The sequence below is a fragment of the Dasypus novemcinctus genome, chromosome 24 (assembly GCF_030445035.2).
Source record: "Dasypus novemcinctus isolate mDasNov1 chromosome 24, mDasNov1.1.hap2, whole genome shotgun sequence".
Taxonomy (NCBI): domain Eukaryota; kingdom Metazoa; phylum Chordata; class Mammalia; order Cingulata; family Dasypodidae; genus Dasypus; species Dasypus novemcinctus.
Window position 1 is genome coordinate 32,459,108 of NC_080696.1, and position 21,217 is coordinate 32,480,324.

Consider the following 21,217-nt stretch of genomic DNA (forward strand, 5'->3'; position numbering starts at 1 on the left):
ACACAGCGAATAGACACAGAAAGCAGACAACTGGGGGAGGGGGGGCCAGCAAATGAGAGAGAAATAAATAAATAAGTAAAAATCTAATATATATATATATATTGGAATTACAGAATGTTAAAGTAGCATCTTATCTTAGTTTTGGCTCTTATGTTCTAATGCAAAATGGGAGTTACTATTACATGCAGTGGGACAATGACGAGAATAATCAGGAGCTCTTGTTAGAAACAATGGAGGGCAGAAAACAAGAGAATGACATATTTTAAAAGCTGAAGAAAACTTAAAATCTGTCAATCCAGAATTTTAGATCCAATGAAAAACTCCTTCAAAAATAAAGGCAGAAAATAAAAATAAATATTAAATTAAAATAAAATAAATAACATAAAAGGCCTCGTCTTCCTGGCTCGAGGCCTGTGGGCAGTGTGGCACAGTCCCTCGGCCTGAGAGGGGGTGCCATATAGGCATTTTAAGTGGCGACCAAGAGCCACCGGGAAGGGAAGCAGTCAGAATGTTGTGTCTGTGGGACCGCAATTACAAGACTGGCGCCACGTCCTCGGCAAGATGAAGAGCTACCTGCACTGGCCGGCCCAGACGATGAACTCCCAGCAGAAGCCCTGGAGCCTCCAGTAAGCAAATATCCTATCTTCCCTTTTGACATCCAAGAAAATGCATTTCTCAGTCTGAAAGACCTTTTCCCATTTAAGGAATACGAAGACAAGTTTGGAAAGTCAAACAAACATTAAGGAGTTAATGAAGGATTATGGGAAGTAGAAAATAACCCAGGAGTGAAGTTCACTGGATACCAGGCAATTCAGCAACAGAGCTCTTCAGAAACTGAGGGAGAAGCAGAAATACTGCAGATGCAAGCAGTAAGGAAGAAGGTGATGGAGTAGAAGATGGAAAAAAGCAAAAGAAAGAATGAAAAAGCAGGCAAAAAATGGAAAAAATTCATACACTTCTAAACAGTTTCAGAAATCTCCAGGAGATGAAAATGGCAAGGATTGCAAAGAAGTAAACAAAAGCAACTCAGAGGGTAGAGATGCTGACAATGACACAAAAAGCACTACTTCCGACTTGCACAAACATTAGTGAAGGGAGCTAATTGCCATAATGAATCTGCACAGTAAGAGAAGCCACAAGATACATTTGGTTGTCTGATATTCTTGGATTTGATATGAACCAACGCATATCTATTTTTGCCATTGACAGGGTCCCAGTTTGTATGTACACTGTTCATATTCCTCTGTTGTGTTTGCAAAGAAAAAAAAAGGAGACAATATATCCTTTTCAAGGTTATTAAATTAATTTCAAGTTATTTTGGTTGCATGGAGTTGCCCTTAAACACTAAGGATTATGAAGATATTTGCAAGATTTATACATGTGTTCCATCCTTTTAGCAAGGCAGATATGCTCTTCATTCTCCTGCCTTCATCCCACCATCTCAAACATGCAATTAAATATAAATTAACATTTGAAAAATGAGCACTCAACATAATGCTTAAGGATGGGATTTCATCTCTGTGACAGAACCCAGAAATTAATCCTAAATACATAATGCTGGTATTTTGAAGATGAAATTAAAATTGTCCTTCGGTTTTGAGGCCATGTGTAAAATTTAACCATATTGTAAAATATCAATTATGTATTAGAAATAGGTAGTTGAGAGCATATACTTCTCAAAACTCATGTTATTATGTACACAAACTCAGTTTCTATATGTGAAGTTAGGGAGTTTTTTTGTTACTCCAAAATAAAACAATGACTTATTTTTCCCCAAAAATAAATAAAGCAAAGTGAAGACATTCTCAAACCCACAAAAAAATAGAGACTTTTTTCAACATATAGAACTAAAAGAAATGATAAAAGAAAATTTAAGTCAAAAGGGAAATAAAATTATGTGGAAACAGATTGACAAGAAGAATGAAGACCACTTTAAATGGTAAATTTGTGGGAAAATATAAATGATTTATAATTTTTCTTCACTTAAGTTTTTAAAAAGATGTAAAACTATTTAAGGCAAAGCTTATAATCCTGCATTCTAGAATTGTGATACTATCTATATATATAATATCACAAAACCTTTAGTTCTTACATTTTACAACAAATGGTACTATATAAATACTAAGTAGACAGCAATAAATTAAAAATACATATTGTTATCCAAAATAAGAGGACCCATTCTGAAAATCCAGTAGGGAAATAAAATGTAACACTAGAATAAAAATACTCGTTAGAGCAAATGAAAGGCAGAAAAGGAGAAACAAAGAAAGAAAATCAGATGGGACTAATTGAAAATAAATGACAACATATAATTTTTAAATCCAATGTATCAGTAATTATTTTACATGTAGATTAACTGAAAACTCCTGTGGGACAAGTGTACCAACATATGCATGATGAGAGTTCCAGAGAGACCAAAAAAGGAAAGTCAGAGACAGAGACAGAGAGAGACAGAGAGAGAGAGAAAGGAGCAGAAAGAACAATTGAAGAAACAATAACTGAAAACTTCCCAAAATTAGCAATAAATGTGAATATAAACAGCTAAGAAGTCCATGAAACTTCAGACATGGTAAGTTCAAATAGATCCACACTGAGACATATCATAATCCAACTGTCAAATACCAAAAATAAAAGCTATTCTGAAAACAAGAGGGAAGTGGACGTGGCTCAACTTATAGAGCTTCTGCCTACCATACGGAGGATCCAGGGTTCAAACCCAGGGCCTCCTGACCTGTGTGGTGAGCTGGCCCACGCACAGTGCTGACACCACATGCAAGGAGTGCCATGCCACACAGGGGCGTCCCAGCATAGGGGTCCCCCCCACACACAAGGAGTGTGCCCACAAGAAGTGCCGCCCTGCCTGAGAAAAGAGCAGGCCACACAGGCGCAGCACCACACACACAGAGAGCTGACGCAACAAAAAGGAGACTAAGTTTCTCAGTGTCCCAGAACAATGCAAGTGGCCACAGAACAATACACAGCAAATGGACACAGAGAGCAGACAACAGAAGGGCAGGGGAGGGGAAGGGAAGAGAAATAAATAAAAAATAAATCTTTTAAAAAAAAAAAGAAAACAAGAAAAAAGAAGCTACTCATTGTGTGCAAGGGATCCTAAATAAAATTAAGTGCCAATTTCTCATCAGAAACCACAGAGGCAAGAAGGCAGTGGGAGAGCATATTTAAAGAACTGAAAGATAAAACTGCTAGCCAAGAGTTGTATAGCCAACAAAAAAATGTCATTTCAAAATGAGGGAGAGGTTAAGACATTTCGAGATAAACAAAAGTTGAGGCAGTCCATCACCATGAAACCTGCCCTACAAGAAATGCTAAAGGGAGCTCTTCAGGTTGAAAAGAAAGGACACTAGACAGTGGTTGGGAGTCATATGAAGAAATAAATATCACCAGTAAAGGTAACTACATGGGTAAATACAAATGTCAGGATTACTATGTTCCTGGTATGTAACTCTACATTTTATTTCTTACAATATCTAAAATAAAAATGCATATAAAATAAACCTATTTCTATGTTATTGGGAGCACAAAATATAAAGAGGTAATGTTGACAAGAAAACCTTAGGGGGGTGGAGGCATATAGAAGCTAAGTTCTATATTCTTTGGAAGCTAAGTTGGTATTATTTCTAACTAGGCTGTTATAGATTTAGGATGCTAAATATAAACCCTTTGATAACCACAAAGTACCTAAAATATATACAGAAAAGGAAATTAGAAGGGGATCAATCTGTTTCACTACAAAAGATTAACTATACATACAAAAAAAAGGCAGTTATGGAGGAAATGAAGGACATAAAAAGGCATAAGATGTACAAGAACAAATGACAAAATGACTGAAGTAAGTCCTGCCTTGTTAATAATTACTTTGAATATAAATGGATTAAACTCACCAATCAAAAGACACAGATTGGCCGAATGGATAAAAAAGCATAATCACCTGCTCCCTGGATGACTCAATGACTTAGCTGTACTCTTACTGAAGTACTACTTATTGAAGTAGTCCCATTTCTGCTCACGGTTAATCTTCAACAAAGCCAACCAGAGTTATCCCCTTTAAAATATAAGGTATATGCTATGCTCACAATCCTTCAAAATGGCTCCCCATTTCCCTCAGAGTAAAAGTCCAAATCTTCATAAGGGTTTACAAAGCCCTGCATGTTCTGACTCCATTACCGCTCAAATCTCACTTCTACACTCTTTCTCTCTCATTCAGCTCGCTCCAGCCACACTGATCTCTTTGCCCACACTTGAGGACCTTTGCACTTCCTGATCTCTGTCCAGAACACTCTGCCTCCCTCCACTCAGTTCACTCCATTGCTACTACTCTCAAGTCTTTCCTTGAAAAGTCATCTTCTCAATGAGCCCTGTCCTCATCCCTAATTGCAAACTTTTCCTCTTCAGCTCCTGACACTCTTGGTTCTCCCTTATCATACTATAGTTTTTCTATTATCCATAGAACTTATTGCCTTCTATAAACTATAATGTTACTTATTAATTTTGCTTATTGCTTATTATTTGTCAGCTCCACAAGAGCAGAGGCCTTTGTCTGCTTTGATTTGTTCCAAACACTTAGAATAGTGGCTAGCATGTAGTAGGTACTCAATAAATAGCTACTGAGTGAATAATGAATGTAGAGAAAAGACAGGTCTTGGCAGCACCTAGATTTAGGCAAGAGGAGGAACTAGAGTTAGTGAAACTGTAAAAAAAATGGCAGAGGCAGAGACACTAAGCACAGGGGAAAATGCAGTTAGGGATAGCTGGAGGTCAGGAGATAACCACTCATCTCTACTACATATCAAGACCAATAGTAGGCATTCTACATACAGATTTATTTCATCTTCCCAAGAATGCTATGAGGTTTTAAGACAATACATGATTATAAATTTCAAGCCTGATCTTTATCATGTATTCATTTATGCATCTTTGTTTTTATGGATGGATCCGTAAAACAGGTGCTACAGCAAAGCTGATGTGTCTCAAGCGATAGGGCCTCCGCCTACCATATTGGAGGACCCAGGTTCGATCCCTGGGACCTCCTGGTGAAAAAGAAGAGAAAGCGTGCCTGTGAGGCAAGCCAGTGTCCGCGTGGCAAGCCAGTGCCCACGCAGCAAGCCAAGTGCCCACATGATGAGCTGAGTGCCCACACAGTGAGCCGAGTGCCTGCACAGCGAGCCGAGTGCCCGCATGGTGAGCCAGTACCCACCCAAGTGAGTCACACAGCAAGATGATAATAAAACAAAAGAGAGACGAAGGGGAGAGTCAAGGTGAAGCACAGCAGAGACCAGGAACTGAGGTGGCGCAATTGACAGGGAACTTCTCTTCACATCAGAGGTCCCCAGGATTGAATCCTGGCGAATCCTAGAGGAGAAAGACGAGGACAAAAGGAGAAACAGATACAAAAGATCACACAGTGAATGGACACAGACAGCAAAAAAACAGCAGGGAGAGGAAAGGAGGGGCACGGGAAGGGAGGAGGGGAGGGGAGGAGAGGGGGAAAATATGCTATAAAGAATTGGTAGATGAAGGAAATTTTGCAAAGAAAATGAGAAGAGAGCATGCTGTGGGGAAGAAAACAATTGCTGCATCCCTGAACTGAAAGTTAAAATACCAGTCTTTTCTAAGAAAACAGAACTGCCAAGCCAGATCACAAGTCTACCCTAGACTCCTGATTACAGAATTTTAATAGTTATTATCATGAGTAGAGAAATGGCTTTCTGGGGGCACGTGCGTAAGTCTTCACAAGGTCCGTTAAAGAGAATGTGTTCATTTCAGCCACCAATGCCTCTTGTCTCTCTAGCCCTCTATAGCCCAAGATATGATTGTTCCCCGTTATGAATGATAATATCCATTCTCCTGGTAAGAGAAATTCATAGGTCCTAGGCCCTGGAATCCTGAACCTCTGTCTAGGTGCCTCCAGGTCCCTGAATGTGGAAGTCTTTCCAGGCTAATGCAAACTTCACTTGCCACAGATCCTTAACATTTCCTCCTGGAAAGTTGACATAGGCCAGTGTGATCCAGAAGGCAGAAGGCCCTCTTGTGCCTCTTTAGCTCAAGGGTTATACTAGGGCTCTACCTTATGTTCTCACTCTTGGACTCTATCCCTTACCCTGATCTAATCACACTTGGCTTTCCAATGATTGGTATGTCCACTGACCAGGACGCAATTGCTCCTGCTACAACCAAGTAGAAGGGAAAAGCAGTAAAAATGCTCAGCATTTATTGAGAGTTTATTATATGCAAGGCCTTGTTCTAAGACTTTTCAGACATGACCTCATTTTATCCTAGCAGTGGCTCCATGAGTTAGGAACTACAGTTACCGACCTTTGCCTGAGAAGAAAACTAAGTCACAGAGAGTTTAAGTGATTTGTGCCAAACAGCAGAACTAGCTAGTTCAGTAGCAGGACTTTGAACACACGACCTGGGTTCAGATGCATTGGGGGAAAAAAATGGCTGTAGTATGAAAATTTCCCCTTTACTCTTCCCACCAAGAACTAGCCACAAGAGGAAGTTGTAGTGAAAAAGAAAGCTTTGCGCGCCCTCTTGTGGTTATCATGTGTAACGAACTCTAATTTAAGTGATAAATCCCAGGTTGCACCTGAAGGAGGCAGTCTCAGGTAAGCAGCCAATGCCCATCACATCTACAGCTGAGAATTAGCCCTAGCTTCTGTTCACGTAATTATCTGGAGAACACAGTCCACTGAATGTCCCGCAGGAGAGTGTGAACTACAGGGTAAACTATTATCCACATGGTGCAGCAGTGCTCCAGAATGTGTTTGTGGAGTGCAATGAGTGTGCGACAGTGATGGGGGAGTTTGCTGGTGTGAAAGGAGTGGAGGCGTGGGGGGTGGGTTATATGGGAACCTCTCATGTTTTCTTAATATAACGTTATATGTGATCTATTAACTTTAATTTTAAAAGTGTTATTAAAAAATAAAAATAAAAATAAAATAATAAAGACAATGTACAGCAATCATAATCATCACAATAATGGCAGCCTGCAACCCTTTAATCCATTTCTCAAAGCACTTTTATATCCTTTCTCTCATGTTACCCCATTGTAAAACCTTGAGGTAATATTCATGCTCCAAACCTGAAAGGATTACCTTGGGGTATCTGGATTGTGGATCACAGACTAGGTCTCTGACTACCCAGGCACCGTGATTCCAATCAGTGGGTCAACTCAGACCACACTGAAGGCTGCAGAATATCCTTAGAAGCCCCAGTTCCTGCCCAAGAGTTTGTATATACTTGGGACTAGAGAAATTATATATATAGGTGGACCCAGGAGTCTTGGAAAGTCATCTGAACATGAATCTAGGCCCAAATTCCAAAGCAGAAAAGGTGCAGAGGAACTTAAGATGCATTAATAGGATGTGCTTTTCCCATTTCTACACTGGGCCTCAGTTTGCCCATCTCCAGAATGGAAGTGTTGGAATACACTCTAAGAATCTTCTGCATTCTTTAAATTATGGTGAAAATCTATCCCTACCTACGATTTCAGAAGATGCTACCTTAGAGAGCAAAAGCATGAAGGATGAAGAAAGAGAGACCAGGAAGGAAAGTAACCTTTAACCTAAGGATTCCAGTCACAAACCTAAGATACATCTTAGACAACTCCTTATTCCTCGCTCCCCCACATCATGTCAGTCACAAAGACCTTCCAAGTTTGCCTCCATGCACATGCTGTCCATCCCTGCCCCTAATATTTTAGTTCAGCCATCCACTCAGCCTGCCCATTCTATTAGATCTGTCTCCCATGAAGTCTTTCACTCGCTAGTCTTTCCAGAGGAACATTTCTAAAACCCAAGTATGATAGTTTTATTCCTCTCTCCTTCCAAAGCTGCTCAATCCTGGCAAGAATCAATTCTAAACTCCCTCTATGGGAGCTCTGCCCAACTGGGTAGTTTCATCTGTGACCTCTACTCCCTTTCAGTCCCCACCATGGACTTCAAAAGCAACTTGTCATATTGGGAATTAATAAATCTGTTTCTTGCTCTTCTTTTTAATACATTGCCTGGAGGGTTCTTCTTTCAAATCTGGCTCCTGTGTGAAGGCACATGTAAACAATCCTCCTACCTTAAGCACCTGTATGTTCGTTCTTTTTCTGTGCGTGCCAACAGGGATCACTTTACCCAACTCTCTGATGGCATATATCCAGCACACCCAGATGGAATCAACCATGTTAAGAAAACAATAATTTATTCAATCAATATTCATTAAACACCTATTATATTCCAGGCACTGTACAGTGTTGAACAAGATAGAGCAGGTCCTATTCCCATGGAGTTTACAAGGTAATGGGGAGGCAGATTATTGAATATACAAATAAGAGATTATTCCAAATAGAGATAAATGGAAGAAGTAAGTTAAAGTAACGGAATGACTGTGTGTATGGAGGGGTGGGCATCAGGACTGCCTTCTGTGATTGTGCAAGCTGTCTATGTGACATTTTTGGAGAAATACTTAAGATGATATGGTCAGGGAAAGCCTCTTTCAGGAGGTAACAATCTAGTTGAGAACCAAAAGAGGCAGCCTGAATTACCTGGAAAAAGAGTGAGCAGCAAAAGGACTTGCAAGTGTGAAACCATGAGGTAAGAAGGAGCTTGTGGAGGTTTTCTTCTCTCCAGACACCAAAATTTCTCTTCTAATAACAAGGCTATGTCTCTTGAATATAAACTATCACTAGGTGGGGTGGCCTTGATCTAATAATAAGTAAGCTAAAGCACAGAAATGTCTGGCCGTGTCTGATGACCCACATTTTGATATGCATAAGTATTATTTTATAGTTTTAGTTGAAGAAGAAAGCAGAGGTTTTATACCCAGTCAAGGGATTTTGAGCACAGCTGTGATGATTTCAAATATTGGTCCTTTTGACCAGTCCATAATAACCCATATGAAAGCTCTACACCAACAAAAGATGCAGAAGCCTCCTCCCAGGTGAGAATGTGTGACTCAGAGGCTGAGAGGATCCAGCACTTCACCTCTGTGTAAAATCCAGTGTGGACTGAGTCAATGCATGAGGACTCCGGGGTATGCAGCCTTAGCATCTCCAGGAGAGACGGCGGAGAGCCTTGGAGTCAGACGCTGAGCATGACCGCAGTGCTCGCACAGAGCCGCCGCGCCCGCAGCGGTGGAGGAGCTGTGAGACCGTGCCCCCAGTGCACGCGGAACTCACTTCCCGTCCTTCCCTTCCCAAAACAGTTCCTCATGCAGGCTTGCTCACCTCAGATAATGGAAACTACTTTCTCCGGTAGGTGAAACCAAAAAGCCTAGAGTCATGTTTAACAACTTGCTTTCTCTCATAACCCTCATTGAATTTGTCAGCAAATGCTATTGATTTCACCTTCAAAATATGTCCAGGGGTATGGATGTAGCTCAAGTGGCTGAGTGCCTGCTTCCCGTGTATGAGGTCCCGGTGCAATCCCGTACCTCCTAATATGGATAATACATCTCCAGTGTCTGATCGCTTCTACCATGACGAACTTGGTTCAGGTCACCATCATCTCTCAACAGGTTTACTGCATTAGCCTCCTAACTGGTTCCTGTTTCTGTTCTTGGAGTTGTTTGGTGTGTTCTTAAAATAGCACTTCCAATAGCAGAATGGAGTGTCACTGTTCTGCTCAGACACTCCAGGGCTTCCAGCCTCACTCAGAGTAAATGTCCTCCCATGATGTCAAGGACTTTCACGGTGACAGCCCTGTCTTCCCTGACTTCATCTCTTCTCTCCAGGTGCAGGGGCCTCCTCACTATTCCTTCAACAAATAAGCAAGCACTGATGTCAGACCATCTTCACCTGTGGTTCTCTGTGCCTGAAATGCACATCTGTACAAAATGTGCATTCCCTCCCTGCCTTCAGTCCCTTAATAGTTAACTATTTCCTTTTCAGAGAGGCCTTTCCTGGTCACTTCATCTAACGTTGCAACTCTTCTGACCCTTATCAGCTGTCCTCCTTTATGGTTCTCCTTAGTCATATAACCTTACTTACTTTCCTAATTTACTATTTATATGTATTTCTATTATTATGAGCTCTCGAGGACAGGGATTTTTCCCAATTTTGCTCCCCACTCTATCCACTGCAAGGATAACAGTGCCTGGTACAGAATAGAACCTCAATAAATAGTTGTTGAATGAATGAGTGAATGAGTGAATGAATGAACTTGACACTGTGAAGGCAACCAGAGCACAGAGGAGGAACAAAGGAGGACAGTTTCTAAGCTCACATTCCACAAGCTTCAGAAGTGGGAGAAACTCTGTGGAGGGCTGGAGGGTCAACCTTCATCATGAATAGGCATAAACTAAATAGGCATAAACATGTACAGCAATATCACCCTATCTATATACTTACCGGCCAATGACCTTCAAGAAACATGAGTTTTACATGGCTAATAACTTGTATGGGGTCTTTACTTCAGGAATTCATGCAAGAGACAAAACACTTTGTTGAAAATTTCCCCAAGTGCTGCACTAAAGCTTCTCTATATATTTTGTAACAAGATGACCCTGGGAAAGACTTGCCTCCTAAGGTTAATTTTGAACGCTAACTGAGAAGACAAGGGAAATGTTGTTTAGTAGTTGCCAGAGTTCTGAGTCATGCATTCAGCTTTGAGGAAGACTGTCTCTTTGTTATGAAAAGCCAACTCTGGGAAGGTATATGCATGTATGTTTATGCACCTGTTTATATGTACATTATTGTAAAATCAATTGTTTGCAGGCGATTCAGATCTGATATTCTAAAAATGGCAGGATCCAGCACCACTTTCCTGATAAAAATGCTTAGAAAACTAGGAGTAGAAGGAAATTTCTTCAGCGTGATAAAAGACATAGATGAAAAACCCACAGTTAACTGAAAGCTTTCCCACTGAGATCAGACACAATCCAAGAATGTCCACCCACAACATTGGAAGTTCTGGTCAAAGTGATTAGGCAAGAAAAAGAAATAAAAGTTACCAAATAGGAAAAGAAGAAGTAAAACTTTCCCTATTTGCAGATGACCTGATCCTATACATAGAAAATCCTGAACAATCCACAACAAAGCCTCTAGAGCTAATAAATGAATTCAGCAAAGTAATGGGGTACAAGAACAATATGCAAAAATCAATTGTGTTTCTATACATTTGCAATGAACAATCAGAAGAAGAAATCAAGAAAAAAGTTCCATGCACAATAGCAACTAAAGTAGTCAAATATCTAGGAATAAATCTAACCAAGAATGTACAGGACTTGTACCCAGAAAACTATAAAACATTGCCAAAAGAAATTAAAGAAGACCTAAATAAATGGAAGAGTACTCTCCGTTCATGGATTGGAAGAATAAATATTGTTAATATGCCAGTACTACCCAAAGTAATTTATAGATTCAGTGCAATACCAATCAAAATTCCAACAACTTTCTTTTCAGAAATGGAAAAGCTAGTCATCTAATTTATATGGAAGGTAAGGGACCCTGAATAACCAAAAACATCTTGAAAAAATAAGAATGAAGTTGGAGGAAACCTTACCAATAAATTATTAAAATTCACTACAAAGCTACAGCAATAAAAACAGATGGTACTGGCACAAGGACAGACATATAGACCAATGGAATAGAATTGAGTATTTAGAAGTAAACCCTCACACCACTGGCTAACTGATCTTTGGCAATGTGCCAACCCCACTTAGCTGGGAAAGAAATAGTCTCTTCAACAAGTTATGTTGGTAAATTTGGATATCCATATGCAAAAGAATGAAGGTGGACCCCTGCACCTCAAAATTTCCCTTGTGATATCTTTTTTGACCCACTTGTTATTTATTTTTATTTTTTATTAATTCATTTTTTTAAAAATACTACATTCAAAAAATATGAGGTCCCCATGCACCCCCCACCCCTCCCACCCCACCACTCCCCCCACAACAACACTCTCCCCCATCATCATGACGCATCCATTGTATTTGGTGAATACATCTCTAAGCATTGCTGCACCTCATGGTCAATGGTCTACATCACAGCCCACACTTTCCCACATTCCATCCAGTGGGCCATGGGAGGATCTACAATGTTGGTAATTGTCCCTGCAGCACCACCCAGGACAACTCCAAGTCCCAAAAACGCCTCCACATCTCATCTCTTCCTCCCATTCCCCATACCCAGCAGCCACCTTGGCCACTTTTTCCACACCAGTGCCACATTTTCTTCGATTACTAACCACAATAGTTCATGAATAGAATATCAGTAAGTCCACTCTGATCCTCACTCTATTCCTCCATCCTGTGGACCCTGGACTGGCCATGTCCACTCCACATCCATGTCAAGAGGGGGCTTAGATTCCACATGGATGCTGGATGCAATCCTCCTGCTTTCAGTTGTAGGCACTCTTGGCTCCATGGTATGATGGTTGACCTTCTTCGACTCCATGTCAGCTGAGTGGGGTAAGTCCAATAAACCAGAGTGTAGGAGCTGAAGTCTGTTGAGGCTCAGGGCCTGGCTATCACATGGTCAGTCCAGAGATTCAGATCCCCTAGATATATCTTAAACCCCAGCACCAACTACAATTCTGGTTAAGTAACAGGAGAGGCTTGTGAAAAGAGATCACATCTGAGTCCAGCTCCATCATGCAGAAACACCAACTCCAAAGAAGGGCCAACTGACATGGTTGTGAACTCCATCTGCCATGACCATAAAACCTGTGGGTCTCTGTAGCCTTCAGAAGAACCAACACCTGGGGTTGTATCCACTTTATCTGTCTCTGAGACTCTGCTCAGGTGTGCACAAGGGCAACCCCTCTGATAACCTCTAGACTCCTTTCTAGAGACTCATAGCCATATAAACTCATTTGTCCTTTCCATTTCCCCCTTGATTTAGGTCAAAAAGCATTTTTAACTCCTGTTATTATATGTAAACTGAGATATTCTGCTGGTCCGAGTTGACCCTTTTATCCAAGGTCATTTTCTAGTTATGTCATCAGCGGGTACTTGGTAGTGATCCCTCGGTGCCAGGGAGGTTCATTCCTGGGAGTCATGTCCCATGCTGGGGGGAAGGCAGTGCATTTACATTGCTGAGTTTGGCTTCGAGACTGGCCACATTCGAGCAACACGGAGGCTCTCAGGAGGGAACTCTTAGGCACACTGCTGCTCTACGCCTTGTTCTTATTTCAGGGGCACAGACTCACAAGCATAGTCATTAGTATCAGCGGCTCACTGTTGGACTCTCATTCCTTCCTGGTCCTTACCATGGTGCCCGGGGGACTGCCGCTGCTCCCCTAGGGAACGTGACAGAGCTCCCCCCGGCCAGGAACCCAGCACCCTCCCAGCTGTTGTTTTTACTTGTTTCCACTATTAATATATCCAAACATTTCCATGCACCCTGGACACATGCCCTGTATAACTCCCTGTCAACCATATGTCCCCTGTCAATAACATCCCACACCAGTATTCCTCCGCTGCCATTGTTGAACCACTCGGTGATCCAAAACTTCCTGAAAAGTGAAGCCCAATATAATGCCAGGTTCCCTTAAGAGTAAAATGGAATATAGTGATGAGTTTAAAGGTTACATATAGAATACATATTAATTTGTAGAAATTCTACATCCTATCTTTTTATTTTCTTTTTTCTAATTATTAAACTTATCTTCACAAGAGTTTTAGATCACAGTAATTCATATATACAATATACAGTACTCCCACGTATCCAACATAAAACCTTTTCCCTTCCACAGAATAATCTTTTAACATATTCATACCATATTTACTGAAACTGATGTACAGATATTGAGACAATAGCTTTCAAACAAGGTAACATTTGTGTTTACATTGTGGTTTATACTTCAGGCTATACAATTTTCTAGATTTTCAGTTATCCTATGTTTTACATTATGATTTACATTATTAGTCTATCAGCCCCTATATATTTTTGGTGTAATATTACATGTTTTATATCCATCCTTGCATACTCTTGTGAAACACTTCTATTGCCCTCACAGTTATGTTGGTTCCATCTATTCAATACCTATTTCCCCCTCCCCTTAGGGCCCACAGTGGCAGCCAATCTTCATTTCTTGAAGAGCCATGTTCAGAGCTAGTTGCAACAGTGTTGAGGGCTTGACATGCTCAATTGCCCTAATGCCCTGGGAGCCACCATTTCTCTTGAGAGATACAGTTCCCTCTATTTGATGGCATCAGTCCTCCCCAGGATGTGGGTATACCTTCACTCTCATTATATGGGTCTCTACCCAATGATATAACTCACTCTGGCAAAATGAGCATTCACATATTCCTTAGGAGTCTGTCCTACATCAGATTATCCCCTTTAATATTCTTAAACAGGTAACTTTCCTTATTATATTTTGAAAAGGTTTTCTCAGCATTATAGTCTCAACGAACATCTGACAATCTCCTATGTTCATATGTTGCCCCACCCTCCCCCCAATTTCTTGGGCAATATTACCCATCCGCCCACCCCTAGCCCCCCTCAAGCCCACAAAGCTCCACCCAAAGGTAACCCTATGACCCCATTTTATCCCTTCCTTGTACACATACTTACCTCCAGTTTATCATAGATTTCACCCATGTAGATGTCAGCTTACATCCTTCATCTACCCCCCAATTTCCTGTAAGCCTATCATCCAGTCTCTAACTCTCTGAGGCAGCTTGGTTTACCTATTTCATATCATTGAGGTCATGTAGCATTTGTCCTTCAATGCCTGGGTTGCTTCACTCAGCATAAGGTTCTCAAGATTCATCCATGTTATCACGTGTGTTTGTAGTGTATTTGTTCTTAAAGCTGAGTAGTATTCCATTGTATGTATATACCACATTTTATTGATCCACTCATCTGTTGATGGGCATTTGGGTTGATTCCAACTTTTGGCGATAGTGAACAATGCTGCTATGAACATTGGTGTACATATATCGGTTTGTGTCCTTGTTTTCAGTTCTGCTGGGTATATACCCAGCAGTGGTATTGCTGGGTCATATGGCAAATCTATGGTTAGTTTTTTGAGAAACCGCCAAACTGTCCTCCAGAATGGTCAGATCCTTCTGCATTCCCACCAGCAGTGGATGAGTGTTCCCATTTCTTCACATCCTCTCCAGCATTTGTATTCTTCTGTTTTTTTTATAGCTGCCAATCTTATGGGAGTAAGATGGTATCTCATTGCAGTTCTGATTTGCATTTCCCTGATAGCTAGAGATTTGGAGAATTTTTTCATGTGCTTTTCAGCCATTTTATTTCTTCTTTGGAGAAGTGTCTGTTTAAATCTTTTTCCCATTTTTTAAATGGGTTGTTTATCTTTTTATTTTCAAGACATAGGAGTTCTTTATATATGCAAGTTATAACTATCTTATCTGATATATGGTTGCCAAATATTTTCTCCCATTGTGTAGGTTCCCTTTTTACTTTCTTGACAAACTCTTTTGAGTTGCAGAAGGCTTTAAGTTTGAGGAAGTCCCATTTATCTATTTGTTCTTTTGCTGCTCATGCTTTTGGTGTGATATTCATGAAGCCATTTCCTATTACAAGGTCTTATAGATGTTTCCCTACACTGCTTTCCAAGGTCTTTATGGTCTTGGCTCTTATATTTAGGTCTTTGATCTGTCTTGAGTTGATCTTTGTATAAGGCATGAGATGGTAATCCTCTTTCATTCTTCTACATGTGGATATCCAGTTCTCCAGGCATCATTTGTTGAATAGGCCATTCTCTCCCAGTTGAGAGGGTTTGGTGGCTTTATTGAATATTATATGGCTATATATATGAGGTTCTATATCAGAACTTTCAGTTCAATTCCATTGGTCTGTGTGTCTCTCCTTATGCCAATACCATGCTGTTTTCACTACTGTAGCTTTGTAGTATGTTTTGAAGTCAGGTAGTGTGATTCCTCCAATTTCGTTTTACTTTTTCAATATGTCTTTGCTATTCAGGACCTCTTTCCTTTCAAAATAAATTTCATAATTAATTTTTCTAGTTCCTTAAAGAATGCTGTGTTGATTTTTATTGGGATTGCATTGAATGTGTAGATCAGTTTTGGTAGGATAGACATCTTAATAATATTTAGTCTTCCTATCCATGAACAGGGAATATTCTTCCGTTTATTTAGGTCTTCTTTGATTTCCTTGAACAATCTTGTATAGTTCTCAGTGTATAAGTTTTTTACATCTTTAGTTAAATTTATTTCTAAATACTTGATTTTTTTATTTACTATTGTGAATGGTATTTGTTTCTTGATTTCCTCCTGATCTTGTTCATTATTGGTGTACAGAAATGCTACTGATTTTTGCGCATTGATCTTATACCCTGCAATTTTACTAAACTCATTTATGAGTTCTAGAAGCTTTGTTGTAGACCTCTCAGGGTTTTCTATGTATAGGATCATATCATCTGCAAATAATGAAACTTTGACTTCTTCCTTTCCAATTTGAATGCCTTTTATATCTGGTTCTTGCCTCAGTGCTCGAGCCAGTACTTCTAAGACAATGTTAAATAGAAGGGGAGACAGTGGGCATCCTTGTCTTGTTCCTGACTTTAGAGGGAAGGATATTAGGATTTCTCCATTGTAAACAATGTTGGCTGTAGGTTTTTCATATATACTCTTTATCATGTTCAAAAAAATTTCCTTGTATTCCAATCTTTTGGAATGTTTTTATCAAGAAAGGGTGCTATATTTTGTCAAATGCTTTTTCTGCATCTATAGATATAATCATGTGATTTTTTCCCTTCAATCTGTTTATATGATGTATTACATTGATTGATTTTCTTATGTTGAACCATCCTTGCATACCTGGAATGAATCCCACTTGGTTGTGGTGTATAATTGGTTTAATGTGTTGTTCAATACGATTAGCAAGTATTTTGTTAAGTATTTTTGCATCTAGGTTCATTAGAGAAATTGGACTGTAATTTTTTCCTTTCTTGTGGTGTCTTTGTTTGGCTTTGGTACTAGGGTAATGTTGGCATCATAGAAGGAATTAGGCAATGCTCCTTCTGTTTCGATTTTTTGGAAGAGTTTCAGCAGGATTGGTGTTAGTTCTTTCTGGAATGTTTTGTAGAATTCACCTGTGAAGCCGTCTGGCCCTGGGCTCTTCTTAGTTGGGAGGTTTTCAATGACGGATTCTATCTCTTTACTTGTGATTGGTTTGTTGAGATCATCAATTTCTTCTTTCATCAATATAGGCTGCTTATGTGTTTCTAGGAATTTGTCCATTTCCTCTGAATTGTCGTTTTTGTTGGAATATAGTTTTTCAAAGTATCCTCTTATGATACTCTTTATTTCTGTGGGGTCAGTGTTGATATCTCCTTTCTCATTTCTTATTTTGTGTATTTGCATCTTCTCTCTTTTTTTCTTTGTTAGTCTCACTAAAGGTTTGTCAATTTTATTGATCTTCTCGAAAAACCAGCTCTTGGTCTTGTTTATCTTTTCAAGTGCTTTCTTATTTTCTATTTCATTTAGTTCTGCTCTTATATTTGTTATTTCCTTCCTTCTTCTTCCTGTTGGATTACTATGTTGTTTTTTTTCTAATTCCTCCAAATGTGCAGTTAGTTCTTCAATTTTTGCACTTTCTTCTGTTTTGATACATGAATTTATGGCTATAAATTTCCTTCTCAGTACTGCTTTTGCTGCATCCCATAAATTTTGGTATGTTGTGTTATCATTATCATTTGTTTCAAGGTAGTCATTGATTTCTTTTGAGATTTCCTTTTTCTCTCACTGTTTTTCTAAGAGTGTGCTGTTTAATTTCCAAATCATGGTGTGAAATCTGGCCCTCTGGCCCTTGCAAATTTCCAGCTTCACTCCACTGTGGTCAGAGATATTATATTGTATGATTTTGATCTTTCTGAGTTCATTAAGCCTTTCTTTGTGGCCTAGCATATGGTCTATCTTGGAGAATGATCCATGTGCACTTGAGAAAAATGTATATCCTGCTGTGTTTGGGTGTAATGATCTGTATATGTCTATTAGCTCCAGCTCCTCTAATATACTGTTCAAATATTTTGTTTCTTTAGTGATTCTCTTTTGAGATGTTCTGTCCAGAGTTGATAGTGGTGTATTAAAATCCCCCACTATAATTGTAGATGCATCTATTCTTTCACTTAGTTTTTCCATTGTTTGCCTCATGTATTTAGAGGCGCCCTTGATAGGAGCATAAATATTTATGATTGTTCGATCTTCTTGACAGATTGTCCCTTTCACTAATATGTAGTATCCTTCTTTGTCTCTCACAATTGTTTTGCATTTAAAGTCTATTTTGCCTGATATTAATATAGCTACTCCTGCCTTTTTTTGGTTATTGTTTGCTTGTAAGATTATTTTCCAACCATTCACTTTCAGCCTCCATGAGTCTCTGCGTCTAAGATGTGTCTCTTGTAGACAGCATATAGATGGGTCATATTTCCTTATCCAATGTCCCAGTCTGAATCTTTTGATAAGTGAGTTTAATCCATTGACATTCAGTGTTATTACTTTCAAGGAATTATTTATGTTAGTCATATTTTGATTGGACTTGTGTTTGTCATATTTTGTTTGTTTGTTTTTTTCTTCTCTTTTTGTCTTTTTTGTTGCTCTTACACTCTCGTCCAACTCTGCCTCTCCTGTTTTTTCCTTTCTTCCTGCAGAAATCCCTTTAGAATTTCTTGAAGGGGAGGTTTCTTGTTGGCATACCCTTTCAATTTCTGTTTATCTGTGAATATTTTGAACTCTCCATCATTTTTGAATGCTAGTTTAGCTGGGTAGAGTATTCTTGGTTGGAAATTTTTTTCTTTTCGTACCTTGACTATATCATATCACTGCCTTCTTGCCTCCATGGTTTCAGATGAGAAAGCAGCACTTAATCTTATGGAGTCTCCCTTGTATGTGATGGTTTTCTTTTCTCTTGCTGCTTTTAGAATTTTCTCTTTGTCTTGAGCATTGGATAATTTGACAAGTATATGTCCTGGGATGAACCTGTTGTGGTTTATGGTGTTTGGGGTGCATTGTGCTTCTTGGATATGTACATCTGTCTCTCTCAGTAGATTTGGGAAGTTTTCAGCCATTATTTCCTGCAACACCCCTTCTGACCCTTTTCCCTTCTCTTCTCCTGCTGGGATGCCTATAATATGTATGTTTGAGTGTTTTGCATTGTCATTCATGTCCCTAAGTCCTAGGTGGATTTTTTCTATCTTTTTATCGATCTATTCTACTATCTGTTTGATTTCCAATGTACTGTCTTCCACATCGCTAATTCTCTCCTCTGCCTCTTCTAATCTGCTGCTATTTGCTGCGAGTGTATTTTTGATTTCTTGAACTGTGGTGTTCATTCCCATCATATCTGTTATCTTTTTGTGTATGTCTGCAATTTTCTCTCCAACTGTTTCTTCATATTATTTAACTCTTCCTTTACTTCATTAAGTTGGTCTCTAATATATGTTTTGAGATCTTTAATTACTTGTCCGATGTTCTGCTCCCCTTCCTGGTTTTTAGTTTGTTCATTGGATTCAGCCATGTTTTCCTGATTACTGGTTTGGTTTGTAGATTTTTGTTGCTGTCTTGTCATCATTTTATCTTGACAGGTTTAATCAGTTCCTTATCTTCTTTGTCTAGTCTTGGGGATTAATTAGCTGTTGTCCTTGTGTAAGTGTTATATCTTCTCTTTGTCACTTTTTTTCTTCTTATTCTAATTTCTTGTTGCTGGCTGAGTTCACTTTGAAGGAAAATATTGGGACCAGGGAAAGGCAACTGTGTAAAAAAGGAAAATATGTAAAGTAGTATTGGTAATAAATGTTAACAGAGCAACAATATGAGATCTGTCAGGATGAATATTAGATTCATGTAAGTTGTGTAGAGTTATAGCAGTAAGTAGTGTACCTATAATGAGATAGTCAACTGAATATGGGGAGGAATATAGTATGATTTAAAAAGCCAGTGTTTTCATGAGAAAGGAAAAGAGAAAAGAAAGACAATAGTATCAGGAGTGGATAAAAGACAGAAAACAAAACAAAGGTATTAGAAATTAAAAGTTAGACAATTTGGGGACCAAAGAAAGGGAGGTGGAATGTGGGAGAGACAGTAGATGATGCAGAATAGCAAGATGTGGGGGAAAGGGGATAGTGTAGGTGGTCAAAATCAATTCACACAGAAACAAGGAAATGGAGGATGAGGAAACCCAGCAAATGTGAGGCATTCCCTGCAGCACCTATTGTATAATTAAGATAAAATAAAAGAAAAAGAAAAAGAGAGAAAAGATAAAAAGAGAAGGAAAAAAGGGGGGGTGGGCAGAGAAAAAGGAGGGAAACAAGCAAGAAAAATAAAAGAAGAAAGAAAAAAAACCCTAAATAAATGAAAAAGGACCTTGGTGGATACAATGGGAGAAAAGACTAGGAGATAATGCAATATTAGGAACCAAGACAATTTTAAAAAAAAAGAAAAGAAAGAAAAGAAAAGAAAAAAAATGAAAACACCAAGGGCTAGGACAATCAAGGACCTCAGATGGCCCCCAGGGCATGTGCATTCAGGGATGGGAAGTCTGTGAATTTGCAGACTCAAGAGGTGTGAGTCTCTGGGGTGTGGGCCACCAGGGTTTAGGGAACACAGACCTGGGAACCACAAACCCAGTTAACAGGGAGCCTGGGAGCACCGCAGTGCGACACAGCCTTCAGGGATCCCCGCAGCTGGCCACCAGCCCTATGGGGGGGGTCACATCCGCAAACTCTGACCTCTGTGTCAGAAACCCAAAATTCCCCCTCTCACAAGAGTCTCTTCTGTCACTGTCTCACTAAGTCACCTTCAAGATACCTCCCACCCTGCAAGCCCCCCAAACAGCCTGCTGGGGGCACCTTTGTATTACAAACAAGGAAGGAACCCTGCAGATCAGCCGCCAGCCCTAGGAGGTGGGGCTTTAGCCGGAAGCTCTGATCTCCATGTCAGAAACCCAAAATTCCACATCTCGCAAAAAACTCCTCCATCTCTGTCTCACCCAATCGGCTTCCAGACACCTCCCGCCCTGAAAGCCCCTGAAACAGACTGCTGGGGACACCTCTGTATTACAATGAATTCAAGGACCACTGCAGATCAGCTGCCAGCCCTAGGGGGCGGGGCTCTAGCCAGAAGCTCTGATCTCCATGTCAGAAACCCAAAATTCCACTTCTCGCAAAAATCTCCTCTGTCTCTGTCTCACCAAATCGGTTTCCAAACACCTCCTGCCCTGCAAGCCCCCGAATAGCCCACTCAGGGCTTGTGAATTCCCCAGCACAGCAGAGCCTCC

General features: G+C 39.8%; 1 pseudogene; it reads left to right on the forward strand.

Annotated features, from left to right (window-relative positions):
* Nucleotides 1–561: 561 nt before the first annotated feature.
* LOC101421856 (hepatoma-derived growth factor-related protein 3 pseudogene) lies at nt 562–3,040 on the forward strand (annotated as a pseudogene).
* Nucleotides 3,041–21,217: the final 18,177 nt, after the last annotated feature.